We start from the raw sequence: 12,877 nt of genomic DNA, 5'->3' as shown, positions 1-12,877 counted from the left end.
GAGGTTTCGTTATTTCCAAGAAAGACATCTTCTGTGTACTTAATAAGATTGGTGAAGCTCGAATCGAGTTAATTTGTTGTATCATCTCGTGGGGTGCGGCGACTTGTGACTGGGGATGAATTTGCTTGCTTTTTCCACTCTGGAATTATCCTATCTGATCTATGCCAGTCTTATTAGGTACACACAAGATGCCTTTCTTGGAAATAACGAAACCACGTTTTTTTGCAGGCTCCTATGATTTTCACGTGACTGTACTTGGCATCGGAAAGAGTTACGTACCCCTCCCAAAAAGGCTCGATTTTCTTGGGCATTGCTACTGTGATACACCGTGCACTCCGAGTATGAAATCACTCACTACTGGTCTGTCACCTCTCGCCGCAATCCAGCTGTCGGTATGATTCCTGATGCATATGATGTTATTCAAATTCATTATCAGAGATCGGAAACAACTCTGTAGTCCATATCAGTCGGATCCCATAATGCCCGTTTTTCTCTGAACAGCTCAATTAACTCACAAGTTGCAGTCTTGTTCCACTTCATTATGCCAAGCTGACTTCAAAACACAGATGAATAATCACGCCAAGCGCACAGAGAATGCGTACAAGATACTATGCAACAATGCAAAACACATGACGTGATGATTCCATCAAGACTCAGTTCGTACCGTTTTATGCAGCGGGTGTGTTTTATAACAAGTTACGTGATGAGCAAACATGTTATATAACGATGTTTTATAACATCCTTTGATCTTTACCGACACCCGATGAATAACATATAACTTGCTATATAACACAAAAAGCTCATGTTAAATAACATTTTCTTCCCGTTTCTACAACAAGTTATATAACTTTGTTATATAACGTGTTTTGTTATATAGTGTGGACCCAGCTCAAGAATTTCTACACCTCGTTTGAGGAATGGAAGCACTTTACTTGTTTTATATTATATTTTACAGCTCAACTGATGAATAATCGTTTGCGTTTGTAAATTTAATAATCTGATTGGTTATGTATTGTATAACCTATTTTTAGTAGAGCCATCGATGTAGCTCAGTCGGTAATAGTCTTTACTCCTGTGTTAGAAGTCTGCAGCGGCCATCTACTGAATTAGGTGTTAGTGAAAAAAAAACACCATAGTCTCATGCTAAAGGAGTGGAAATTTTCAGTAATTTTCATAAAACAACCATAGTTCAAAAAAATTTTTTGTGAAAACTGCAATTTTCCAGGAAGATGGTACGATGGTAGCATTTACAAATAATATCCCATTCAAAAACTAAAGCAAGAAAAGTCTTTTGAATTCAATATTTTCTAATGTTAATAGAAAAAAAAAAAAGAGTTCAGACAAATTTGGGGGGTGGCAGTGCCCCCACATACCCTCCCATAACTCTGCCTATGGTTATCCCCTATTATAATTTGTAGTAGACCTACAGTTGAAGCCGTATACAACTCGGTCCGAAACATCGTGGATATGGATGTAATACTGTAAGAAACATGCACTCCAAAAATACCTTTATTAAATGATCATATTCCGATATACTGTACCAAGGTCAAGCTATAACAGGGGAGGAAGTAAATGATATCCCTCGTAACCTCATTATATCGGGATTCTATGGTTGTGCTTTGCCCTCCTCCCCCCCACCCAAGGAAACGGTTCTCTCTCCGCCTATGCTCTGCCGGCAATGTTTACTTTGCCTGTCAACATTATGGCACGCAGTATTGAGCTAGGTGAATTCCTCTCCTCCAGCCACTAGTTCGCAGTCGAGGAATGATGAATAATGGATTGGAGTTAGGACGGAATGATGCTGATGTCTAACGTGGGAAAACTAAGATCTTGTCCGCCAAAATTATTATTAATTGTAATTTTACTTGTAATTGTAATTGTAAATTTAATACTAATTATAATTTTATTCTTCGTATTACAGTTGGAATCTCCTGGTAGAGAAGCAGAGAAGGCCTGAGTGCCTTATCTCTACCAGGTTAAATAAATAAATACTAAATACAAGTGTCACTATGGATTTAAAAAAGAAAAAAGATCCCAGGCCTAACTAAGACTCGAACTTGGACTACATGCGTAAAAGTCCGAAGGTCTATACCGTTGATCCATAGCACGGACCGATTGTATTGGTAAACTATCACGTCTTTCACGATGGTCTAGCAATCCTGGGTTCGTAAGCTCAAACCCAGACAAAGGTAAGTGGATTTTAAGGGGACTCATACACCTAGCCTCAGCTCTGAGCATGCATTTTTCCTTATGGAACGATTTTACAGAGAGCAGAAAAAATGTTACATACTAATAAAACATTTCATGGGCTTTCTTTTGGTACTTATATAAATTATTATTATTATTATTATTATTATTATTATTATTATTATTATTATTATTATTATTACTACTACTACTACTACTACTACTACTACTACTACTACTACTACTACTACTACTATTACTATGTCCCGCGCCGTGGCGTCATAGTCTAAGGCATCCTGCCTAGGACTCGTGTTATGGAATGCGCGCTGGTTCGAGTCCTCATGGGGGAAGAAATTTTCTCATGAAATTTCGACCAGTGTATGGGACCGGTGCCCATCCAGCATCGTGATGCACTTCGGGAGCAACGATAGGTAGCGAAATCCGGTTGCGAATGCCAGCTATAACGGCTGGGGGGATCATCGTGCTGACCACACGATACCTCCATTCTGGCTGGATGATCGTCCACCTCTGCTTCGGCATGTGAGCGTAAGGCCAGCAGCCGGCTGAGCGGTCTAGGTCCTTCACGGGCTGTAGCGCCATGGATTATTATTATTATTATTATTATTATTATTATTATTATTATTATTATTATTATTATTAGGCGGCCAGGTAGCTCAGTTGGTACAACAGCTGGCTACGGATGGGAGGTCCGGGGTGGTGACAGGATTTTTCTCGTTGCCAAACTTTCAGAACGGCCCCGAGGTTCACTCATCCTCCTAACTCCTATGAAATTGAGTATCGGGTCTTTTCCCGGGAGTAAAATGCGGTCAGAGCGTGGAGCCGACCACACCACCTCATTCTAGTGTCGAGGTCATGGAAAGCATGGGGGACTACTTCCAATCCCTCCCCCAAGTGCCTTCATGGCATGTGAAGGGGATACCTTTACTTTTACCTTTATTATTATTATTATTATTATTATTATCATTATTATTATTATTATTATTATTATTATTATTAAAAGTAAGTTTTTGACTGGTTGTGAGTGTCTTGAATCTCTGGAAAAACAACTTTTCCAACAGAGCAAGAAATGAAACTTCTCGGAAATATTTTTAAAGGAACTTTTCTTATGTAACATTCTTCTAAAAAAATCAATAATAAGCTAGGTATTTCGAGCTATTTATTCAGGTCCAATTATAACCCCCACTCAAAGGAAGTCTTCTGAATGTCATGTAACATAAAATCTAATTGGAAACTAACTTATTTTACGAAATAATTTTCACAAAAATCAGTTCAGCCATTATCGAGTGCAAAAATAATCGACATTCGAAAAAATTTCAAAAATGCTATTATCGATCTCTGGTAGATAATTATACATGTTAACATCATTATTTTTGTAAACTCTAAAATTACCAGAATAATTTAAGTTTACAATTCTGTTATTAGTAGGCCTACAGATGTTTCAATGGATTAGTTACGAAACAACAGTCGGAGATTAACTATTTTAGATATAGCTTTTATATAGAGATAAATCAAATTTACAAAATAAACACACCGATTAGAAATTATGCTGACGAAATTATTACAACACTCATTCTCCACAGCACTTTCCTATATCTGACTCAAGTGTTTACTTCTGTTTACACTAGTAGTTACTGCTAAAGTGTCATGTAATGCAGCGCAAAAACGTGCAGAAGATTGTACACAATGTGGAAGCTTCTCAAATTGTGCACTATTCGAAACAGTTATAGCGTAACGTATTACCATTCTCCGTACTTGTCAGGAGGAGTAGTTAGATGAGAAGAACAACAAAAAAGACGACGATGGAAAGGATAGAGATGGACATGAAGAAGATCCATATAGAAAAAAAACCGATGATGCAGATAGAGCTGGAAGAGATGAAGAGGAGATCAACATAGAGTTGAAAAGAGATTGAGGTGGAGTTGAGAACAAGATGAAGGTAAAGAAAGGAAAAGCGAAGATGATGAAGACAAAGATGAAGTAGATGTAGATTTTGATGAGAAAGGCACAGATGAAGAAGATAGAAATGGTGATAAAGATCATGGAGATGAAGATGGACAAGACACAAACGCGAATGAATATGCAAAAGAAAATGGAGATCAAAGGGATAGAGATGGGGGTGAAGAAGATGGAGGTGGAAATATAAAACGATACAGATAAAAATTAAGGCGAACGAAAGAATGGTAGGGGTGTAGAACTTTGAGGTCAAAACATACAAATGAAGCAGATAAAGACGGAGATTAAGAGAAGAGTAATGGGGTGATGATTGCGGTAGTGCAAAGAAAGAGATGATGTAGATGACAATGAAAGTGGGCAGAAAAAAATGGGGTGAACTAAAAGGAGGTGCAAGTCAAGAAATGATACAGATAAAGACGGACATGGAGAGAAGAAAGATGGAGTGGAGGAGGTGGAGGTGGAAAAATAGAAATAATGCAGATAAAGATTGAAGTAGGGAGAAGAGAGATGAGACGAAGAAGGTACAGGTGGAAAGATAAAAATGATGTAAATAAAAATGGATGAGGGGAAAAGAAAGATGAGGTGAAGAAGTTGGATGTGAAAGGATAGAAATGATGCAGATAAAGATGGAAGTGAGAAGAAGCGATATGAGGTGAAAAAATTAGAGGTGGAAAAATAGAAATGACGCAAAAAAAAAAGATGGAAATGGGGCGAAGAGAGAAGGGGTGAAAAAGTTACAAAGGGATAGATGGAATGATACCGATAATGACTGAAGTTGGAAGAAGAGAGATGAGGTGAGTATGTTCAGGTGGGAAGATAGAAATTATGCAAATAAATGTAGAAGTGGGCAGAAGAGGGATGGGGTGAAAAAGGTGAAGGTAGAAAAATAGAACTTGTAAAGATAAAGATGGAAGTGGTAAGAAGAAAGATGGGATGAAGGAGGTGGAGATGGAAAGATAGAAATGATGCAGATAAAGATGGAATTGGGGAGAAGACAGATGGGGTGAAGAAGTTACCAGTGGAAAGATGGAATGATGCAGATAAAGATTGAAGTGAGAAGAAGAGAGATGGGGTGAAGAAGGTGGAGCTCGAAAGATAGAAATCATAAAGATAAAGATGGAAGTGGTGAGAGAGATTGGGTGAAGAAGATGGAGGTGGAAAAAAAAGAAATCATGCAGATAAAGATGGCAATGGAAGGAAGAGAGATTGAGTGAAGAAGATGGAAAGATAGAAAAGATGCAGATAAAATTGGAAGTGGAAAGAAGAGAAATGGGGTGAAGAAGGTGGAGTGGGAAAGACAGAAATGACGCAGATAAAGATGGAAGTGGGAAGAAGAGAGATGGGGTGAAAAAGGTGGAGGTGTAAAGATAGAAATGATTCAGATAAATGGGAGACGAAAGATTAGGTGAAGAAAGTAGAGATGAAAAGATACAAATGTTGCAGATAAAGATGAAAATGAGGAGAGAGATGGGATGAAAAAGATGGAGGTGGAAATATAGAAGTCATGCAGATAAAGATGGAAGTGGGAAGAAGAGAGATTTGGTGTAGAAGGTGGAAGTGGAAAAATAGGAAACATAAAGATGGAGATGAAAGTTATGAGAAGAGAGATGGGATGAAGAAGGTGGAAGTGGAAAAATAGGAAACATAAAGAAAGAGAAGGAAGTTATGAGAAGAGAGATGGGGTGAAGAAAGTGGAGGTGCAAAAATAGAAATCATGCAGATAAAGATGGAAGTGGGACGAAGAGAGATGGGTGAAGAAGGTTGAGGTGGAAAGATAAAAATCATGCAGTTAAAGATGGGAGTGGGAAGAACACAGATAGGGTGAAGAAGTTGGAGGTGAAGAAATAGAAATGATGCAAATAAAGATGAAAGTGGGAAAAGAAAGATTGAATGAAGGAGTTGTATGGGAAAGATAGAAATTATGCACATAAAGATTGAGGTGGGAAGAAGAGAGATGTGGTGCTGGAGATGAGTGTGGAAAGATAGAAATAATGGAGATAAATATGGAATTGGAGAGAAGGGAGACGGGGTGAAGAAGTTGGACATGGAAAGATAAAAATAATGCAGACAAGGATAGAAGTGGGACAAGAGAGAAGGGGTTAAGAAAGTAGAGGTAAAAAGATAGGAAAGATGCAGATAAAGATGGAAGTGGGGAGAATAGAAATGAGGTGAAGAAGTTACAAGTGGAAAGCTGGAATGATGCAGATAAAGATTGAAGTGGGAAGAAGAGATATGGGGCAAAGAAGATGGAGGTGGAAAGATAGAAATCATGCAAATATGTATGGAAGCGGAGAGAAGGGAGACGGAGTGAAGAAGTTGGTTATGGAAAAATAGAAATAATGCAGATAAGGATGATAGTGCGAAGAAGAGAATGGGCTGAAGAACGTAGTGATGCAGTGGCGGATCCTCGGGGGAGGGAAGGGAGGAACATCCTCCTCACATTTTTCTTCTTTTGAAAGTAAACAGCAAATGAAATATATGCCTTGAAATTCGAGGAAGATTCGATACTTTTTAAGTTCACAGCTATAAGAAAACCTCGGTTGATCGAGTTTTAAACGACACGCACTCATGTGCTGCTAGAAAACTGTGAGAAAGATGCGAGGTTGTTTGTGTGGAGGAAAGTCAATCCATTCCTCCTTTACTGCAGTTAACGCACATAGACAACAGCGCGCTAGTGGCCAGAGAAAGAAGTAAAGTTTTAAAGCAAGTAAATGAACGGAGAGGGAGGAGATCATCCTCTGAATCAGTGCATGGGCGGGAAATAGAAACCGACTGGTCTTGCAGCAAGCTCGCTACCGCTGCCATCTAACGATGCTGCATTCAACCAGACTATAACACATCTAGGAGGAGACACAATAAAAACAGTTTTAACGCAAAGCTATGAAATATACCATATAAAGTTTTTTTAAAATTATAAATCAAAATATGTTATTCATTGCACTTTATACAAGCTACTATTCATGGCTTGAAACTTTCGAGGATATCTCAACGTTGAAGTTGGATTTATATAAAACAAAGAGGAAGTAGTTCTGAGTTAGTATCGCAGATCTTTTTGGCATCTAAAATTCACTTCCATTCATTGTCTACAAGACAGGACAACAGCCAAGTTGTCAGTTTTGCACAAATATATTTGAAATTGAAAGTACTACAAACTACATTATTTTTCACATAAAAAATTAATTGGCCATCGGAAACTTTAATAAAATAATGGTAGTATGACTTTACAAGAACTGACATTCTTAAAAAGCATGTGATACTGTACTTGTAAAATGTACATGTGGCAACACAGACCACGTGGGTGGGTGCAGGGTTCTCCCTTTCCTAACAGATTATTTCTTATTCCCATTTCCGTAAAACGGTTTATGTTATGTGTTAGTAGCTGGTCTCTTCCAATACGTGTGATGCTGTAGTGTGGACGAAAAATGCTGCGAGGTTGTGAATTTGCTTGTAATTGTTATTTGTGCAATTATTCAACAATGAATTGAAGTGAAAACATATTATATTTTGGACAATTTAGAAAATTCAGTTTACAAAAACAGATTATTGCTATACAAAAGGGAAGACCAACCCTAACAATAACTGGTCTTACATGTATGCATTTAGGCTATTTTGTAGCATGTTTCTCTGAAGGTGTCGTTTTGCGCTGTTAACTTCTTTCCTCCTCTTAAGAAATATGCAGGAGCCGCCACTGTAGTGATGGAAACATAGAAAACATAAAGACAAAGAATGGAGATGGTGAGAAGAGAGATGGAGTGAAGAAGATGGAGGTGGAAAGATAGTAATGATGCAGATAAAGATGAAAGTGGGGAGAAGAGAGATGGGGTGAAGAAGATGGAGGTGGAAAGATAGTAATGATGCAGATAAAGATGAAAGTGGGGAGAAGAGAGATGGGGTGAAGAAGATGGAGGTGGAAAGATAGTAATGATGCAGATAAGGATGAAAGTGGCGAGAAGAGAGATGGGGTGAAGAAGGTTGAGGTGGAAAGATAGTAATGATGCAGATAAAGATGAAAGTGGGGAGAAGAGAGATGGGGTGAAGAAGATGGAGGTGGAAAAATAGTAATGATGCAGATAAAGATGAAAGTGGAGAGAAGAGAGATGGGGTGAAGAAGATGGAGGTGGAAAAATAGTAATGATGCAGATAAAGATGAAAGTGGGGAGAAGAGAGATGGGGTGAAGAAGATGGAGGTGGGAAGATAGTAATGATGCAGATAAAGATGAAAATGGGGAGAAGAGAGATGGGGTGAAGAAGATGGAGGTGGAAAGACAGTAATGATGCAGATAAGGATGAAAATGGGGAGAAGAGAGATGGGGTGAAGAAGATGGAGGTGGAAAGATAGTAATGATGCAGATAAAGATGAAAGTGGGGAGAAGAGAGATGGGGTGAAGAAGATGGAGGTGGAAAGATAGTAATGATGCAGATAAGGATGAAAGTGGGGAGAAGAGAGATGGGGTGAAGAAGATTGAGGTGGAAAGATAGTAATGATGCAGATAAGGATGAAAATGGGGAGAAGAGAGATGGGGTGAAGAAGATGGAGGTGGAAAGATAGTAATGATGCAGATAAAGATGAAAGTGGGGAGAAGAGAGATGGGGTGAAGAAGATGGAGGTGGAAAGATAGTAATGATGCAGATAAGGATGAAAGTGGGGAGAAGAGAGATGGGGTGAAGAAGATTGAGGTGGAAAGATAGTAATGATGCAGATAAAGATGAAAGTGGGGAGAAGAGAGATGGGGTGAAGAAGATGGAGCTGGAAAAATAGTAATGATGCAGATAAAGATGAAAGTGGGGAGAAGAGAGATGGGGTGAAGAAGATGGAGCTGGAAAAATAGTAATGATACAGATAAAGATAAAAGTGGGGAGAAGAGAGATGGGGTGAAGAAGATGGAGGTGGAAAAATAGTAATGATGCAGATAAAGATGAAAGTGGGGAGAAGAGAGATGGGGTGAAGAAGATGGAGCTGGAAAAATAGTAATGATGCAGATAAAGATGAAAGTGGGGAGAAGAGAGATGGGGTGAAGAAGATGGAGGTGGAAAAATAGTAATGATGCAGATAAAGATGAAAGTGGGGAGAAGAGAGATGGGGTGAAGAAGATGGAGGTGGAAAGATAGTAATGATGCAGATAAGGATGAAAATGGGGAGAAGAGAGATGGGGTGAAGAAGATGGAGGTGGAAAGATAGTAATGATGCAGATAAAGATGAAAGTGGGGAGAAGAGAGATGGGGTGAAAAAGATGGAGGTGGAAAAATAGTAATGATGCAGATAAGGATGAAAGTGGCGAGAAGAGAGATGGGGTGAAGAAGGTTGAGGTGGAAAGATAGTAATGATGCAGATAAAGATGAAAGTGGGGAGAAGAGAGATGGGGTGAAGAAGATGGAGGTGGAAAAATAGTAATGATGCAGATAAAGATGAAAGTGGGGAGAAGAGAGATGGGGTGAAAAAGATGGAGGTGGAAAAATAGTAATGATGCAGATAAGGATGAAAGTGGCGAGAAGAGAGATGGGGTGAAGAAGGTTGAGGTGGAAAGATAGTAATGATGCAGATAAAGATGAAAGTGGGGAGAAGAGAGATGGGGTGAAGAAGATGGAGGTGGAAAAATAGTAATGATGCAGATAAAGATGAAAGTGGGGAGAAGAGAGATGGGGTGAAGAAGATGGAGGTGGAAAAATAGTAATGATGCAGATAAAGATGAAAGTGGGGAGAAGAGAGATGGGGTGAAGAAGATGGAGGTGGAAAAATAGTAATGATGCAGATAAAGATGAAAGTGGGGAGAAGAGAGATGGGGTGAAGAAGATGGAGGTGGAAAGATAGTAATGATGCAGATAAGGATGAAAATGGGGAGAAGAGAGATGGGGTGAAGAAGATGGAGGTGGAAAGATAGTAATGATGCAGATAAAGATGAAAATGGGGAGAAGAGAGATGGGGTGAAGAAGATGGAGGTGGAAAGATAGTAATGATGCAGATAAGGATGAAAATGGGGAGAAGAGAGATGGGGTGAAGAAGATGGAGGTGGAAAGATAGTAATGATGCAGATAAAGATGAAAGTGGGGAGAAGAGAGATGGGGTGAAGAAGATGGAGGTGGAAAGATAGTAATGATGCAGATAAGGATGAAAGTGGGGAGAAGAGAGATGGGGTGAAGAAGATTGAGGTGGAAAGATAGTAATGATGCAGATAAAGATGAAAGTGTGGAGAAAGAGATGTGGTGAAAAAGGTGAAAGTGAATAGATAGAAATGATGCACATAAAGATGGAAGTGGGGAGAAGAGAGATGGGGGTGAAGAATTTTAAGGTGGAAAGGAGAAGGTGAAGGTGGAAAATATCAAGATAGAGATGGAGTCGTAGAGTGGAGTGGAGGGACGGAATGAAGTATTAGATAAATGTAGTGGGGAGGATGAAAATGGAGCCGTAGGCTAGAGGTAATGAAATTAGTGGTTAATAAAATGGATATGGATATGAAGAATATTGTGGTGGAGGTGAAGGTGGTAAAGATGGAGATGGTGGTGGGGAAAATGAATATGACAGAGTTAAAAGTGGTAAGAGATGGGGATAGAGATGGAGGAGTTGGGTGTGATTAAGGTTGCCAACCTTCCCGTTTTTTCCCGGATCTCCCGTAGTCTATTTGTCCCTAATATTTAACAGACTCCCGGCTCCCGTATTTTTCTTCTCTTAGAGCATTTTTCTCCCTTATTTTTCCATAATGAAAAAATCTTTATTCTAAACACTTGATTTTTTATATGATGAATTTTGTTGTTCAAGAACTGGCTACCAGGAATGGATTTAGTGCTCACCTGTTTAAAATCAATGTTAATATTATAACTTAGAAAAACTGGCTAGTTTTGTTCTAAGCACACCAAGTTGTAATGCTCATTTTTAATTGGGTTATTTTACGACGCTTTATCAACATCTAGGTTATTTAGCGTCTGAATCATATGAATGTGATAATGCCGGTGAAATGAGTCCGGGGTCCAGCACCGAAAGTTATCCCGCATATGCTCGTATTGGGTTGAGGGAAAACCCCGGAAAAAACCTCAACCAGGTAACTTGTCCCGGGATTCGAACCCGGGCCACCTGTTTTCGCAGCCAGACGCGCTGACCGTTACTCCACAGGTGAGGACTGTAATGCTCATATAAAGAGGGTGTTTCATTTCTTGAATAATATAATTGGACAGATGTTCGAAACATGAGCACGACACATCTAATCAAATCAGAGCCGAAAACTGCAGTCGACTTCAACTATTATGCGAGGCAAAATCTGTCTCAAAATACTCTTAATTTAAGCTTAGCTGCCGAAGTGTAGAAAAAAAATATTTTTTTTTAGTCACTGAACCGAATAATTTGTCTATTTTCTATGTGAAATTTTGTCGATTCCTTAGTCTTCCGAATTTTCTTCAAAAAAAAGTTGGCAACCCTAGGTATGGTGGAGATGGAAGTGATAAAGGTGATAAAGGTGGAAAATTTGGAGATAGAGGTCAAGATATCGATGGGAATGGAATTGGAAGTGGAGATGATAGGGATAAAACATGAGATGAAACATGTAAAAACGTGGAGAAGTTTATGGTGGTGAAGGTGGAGATCATGAAGACAGATGGAGGAGAGAATAATGAAAGTGCGGAACTTAAGAAATTATTGATAATAATGATGGTTATGAAAAATTGTCTGTAGTGGTGATAGTACAGTAGTTCTGAACAGACCATGATGATGATGAAGTGGAAATTATGATTATAATGAAAGATAATGATGATGAATCGGAAGATTGAAATGGGTAATATTAATATGTCGATGGTGATTGTGATGGTGACGATGATAATGATAATGTAGGCACAAGTAGAATATTGCAATGCAATGCTATTGCAATATTTTGGACAATGCATTGATATTCAAATACTTCGTGACCCCCAGTATTGCCGGGTAAACAGTATCAAATTTCCCTGAAGGAATGCCAGAATTCCCCGAAAATAACTAATTTCAAACAAATGTCACCAACTGAAAATTAAAATAATAATAATAATAATAATTATTATTATTATTATTATTATTATTATTATTATTATTATTATTATTATTATTATTAAGCTTATTATTACGCTATAATAACGCAATCGCCAATCGGTAATGATATACAATATAAATACTAGTAAATCTTGATTTGCAATGGAATGGTATAATGGAAAAATAAATGCATTAGCTCAGGTATGTATGATTACATTAAGCATGCAACTATTGAAACCATTGAAATTACGTACCTGAAAAATCACGCTTGGTCTGCCACACTTTTCTACGTATTCTTACGTAGGTTTCTTCAGATATACAGCAATCCCAAATAAGTGCGTGACGTCTATACGTTTTCGCTCCACGTTTTATTATACGACACACAACACTGCACAAAAAACAAACTCTTTATACAATTTTCGAAATTTCCAAGAAAAAAAAGTCATTTCGAAATACTGAATAAGATTAGTAATGTTTCTATAATTGTGTACTATTAGAGGATTTTATTATTTTCTCTCAATTATGTTTCTATATTATTGTGTACTCTTACAGGATTTTACAATTTTCTCTCAATTTCCGCAACAATTCCCCTACAACTGCTACCATCCAAAATTCCCCCAAAACTGGGGGAAGGGTTCACAAGCTGGCAACCATGCTACCATTATCGTTTTCTGCAGTAGCATCATGTGTCTTATGACATCTAGGGAGAAAATCAACGTACGAATGATG

General features: G+C 38.4%; 1 protein-coding gene and 1 long non-coding RNA gene across 3 annotated transcripts in view; one reads left to right on the top strand and one right to left on the bottom strand.

Annotated features, from left to right (window-relative positions):
• Nucleotides 1-12,877, top strand: part of LOC138698318 (E3 ubiquitin-protein ligase Siah1-like) — a 538,667-nt gene that overhangs the window by 37,957 nt on the left and 487,833 nt on the right. The window lies entirely within an intron of this gene.
• The window catches only part of LOC138698319 (uncharacterized), a 76,075-nt gene that overhangs the window by 58,345 nt on the left and 4,853 nt on the right, over nucleotides 1-12,877 (bottom strand). Inside the window, exon 2 of one of the 2 annotated variants that reach the window (XR_011331829.1) lies at nucleotides 12,403-12,536. The exons of the other annotated variant lie outside the window; for it this stretch is intronic. This is a non-coding gene — a long non-coding RNA (uncharacterized lncRNA). The remainder of the gene's footprint in view (nucleotides 1-12,402; nucleotides 12,537-12,877) is intronic. 2 annotated transcript variants of the gene reach the window in all.

The sequence above is a fragment of the Periplaneta americana genome, chromosome 4 (assembly GCF_040183065.1).
Source record: "Periplaneta americana isolate PAMFEO1 chromosome 4, P.americana_PAMFEO1_priV1, whole genome shotgun sequence".
NCBI lineage: Eukaryota > Metazoa > Arthropoda > Insecta > Blattodea > Blattidae > Periplaneta > Periplaneta americana.
Note: the sequence above shows the minus strand (reverse complement) of the source record. Positions and strands in the feature narration are given on the sequence as shown.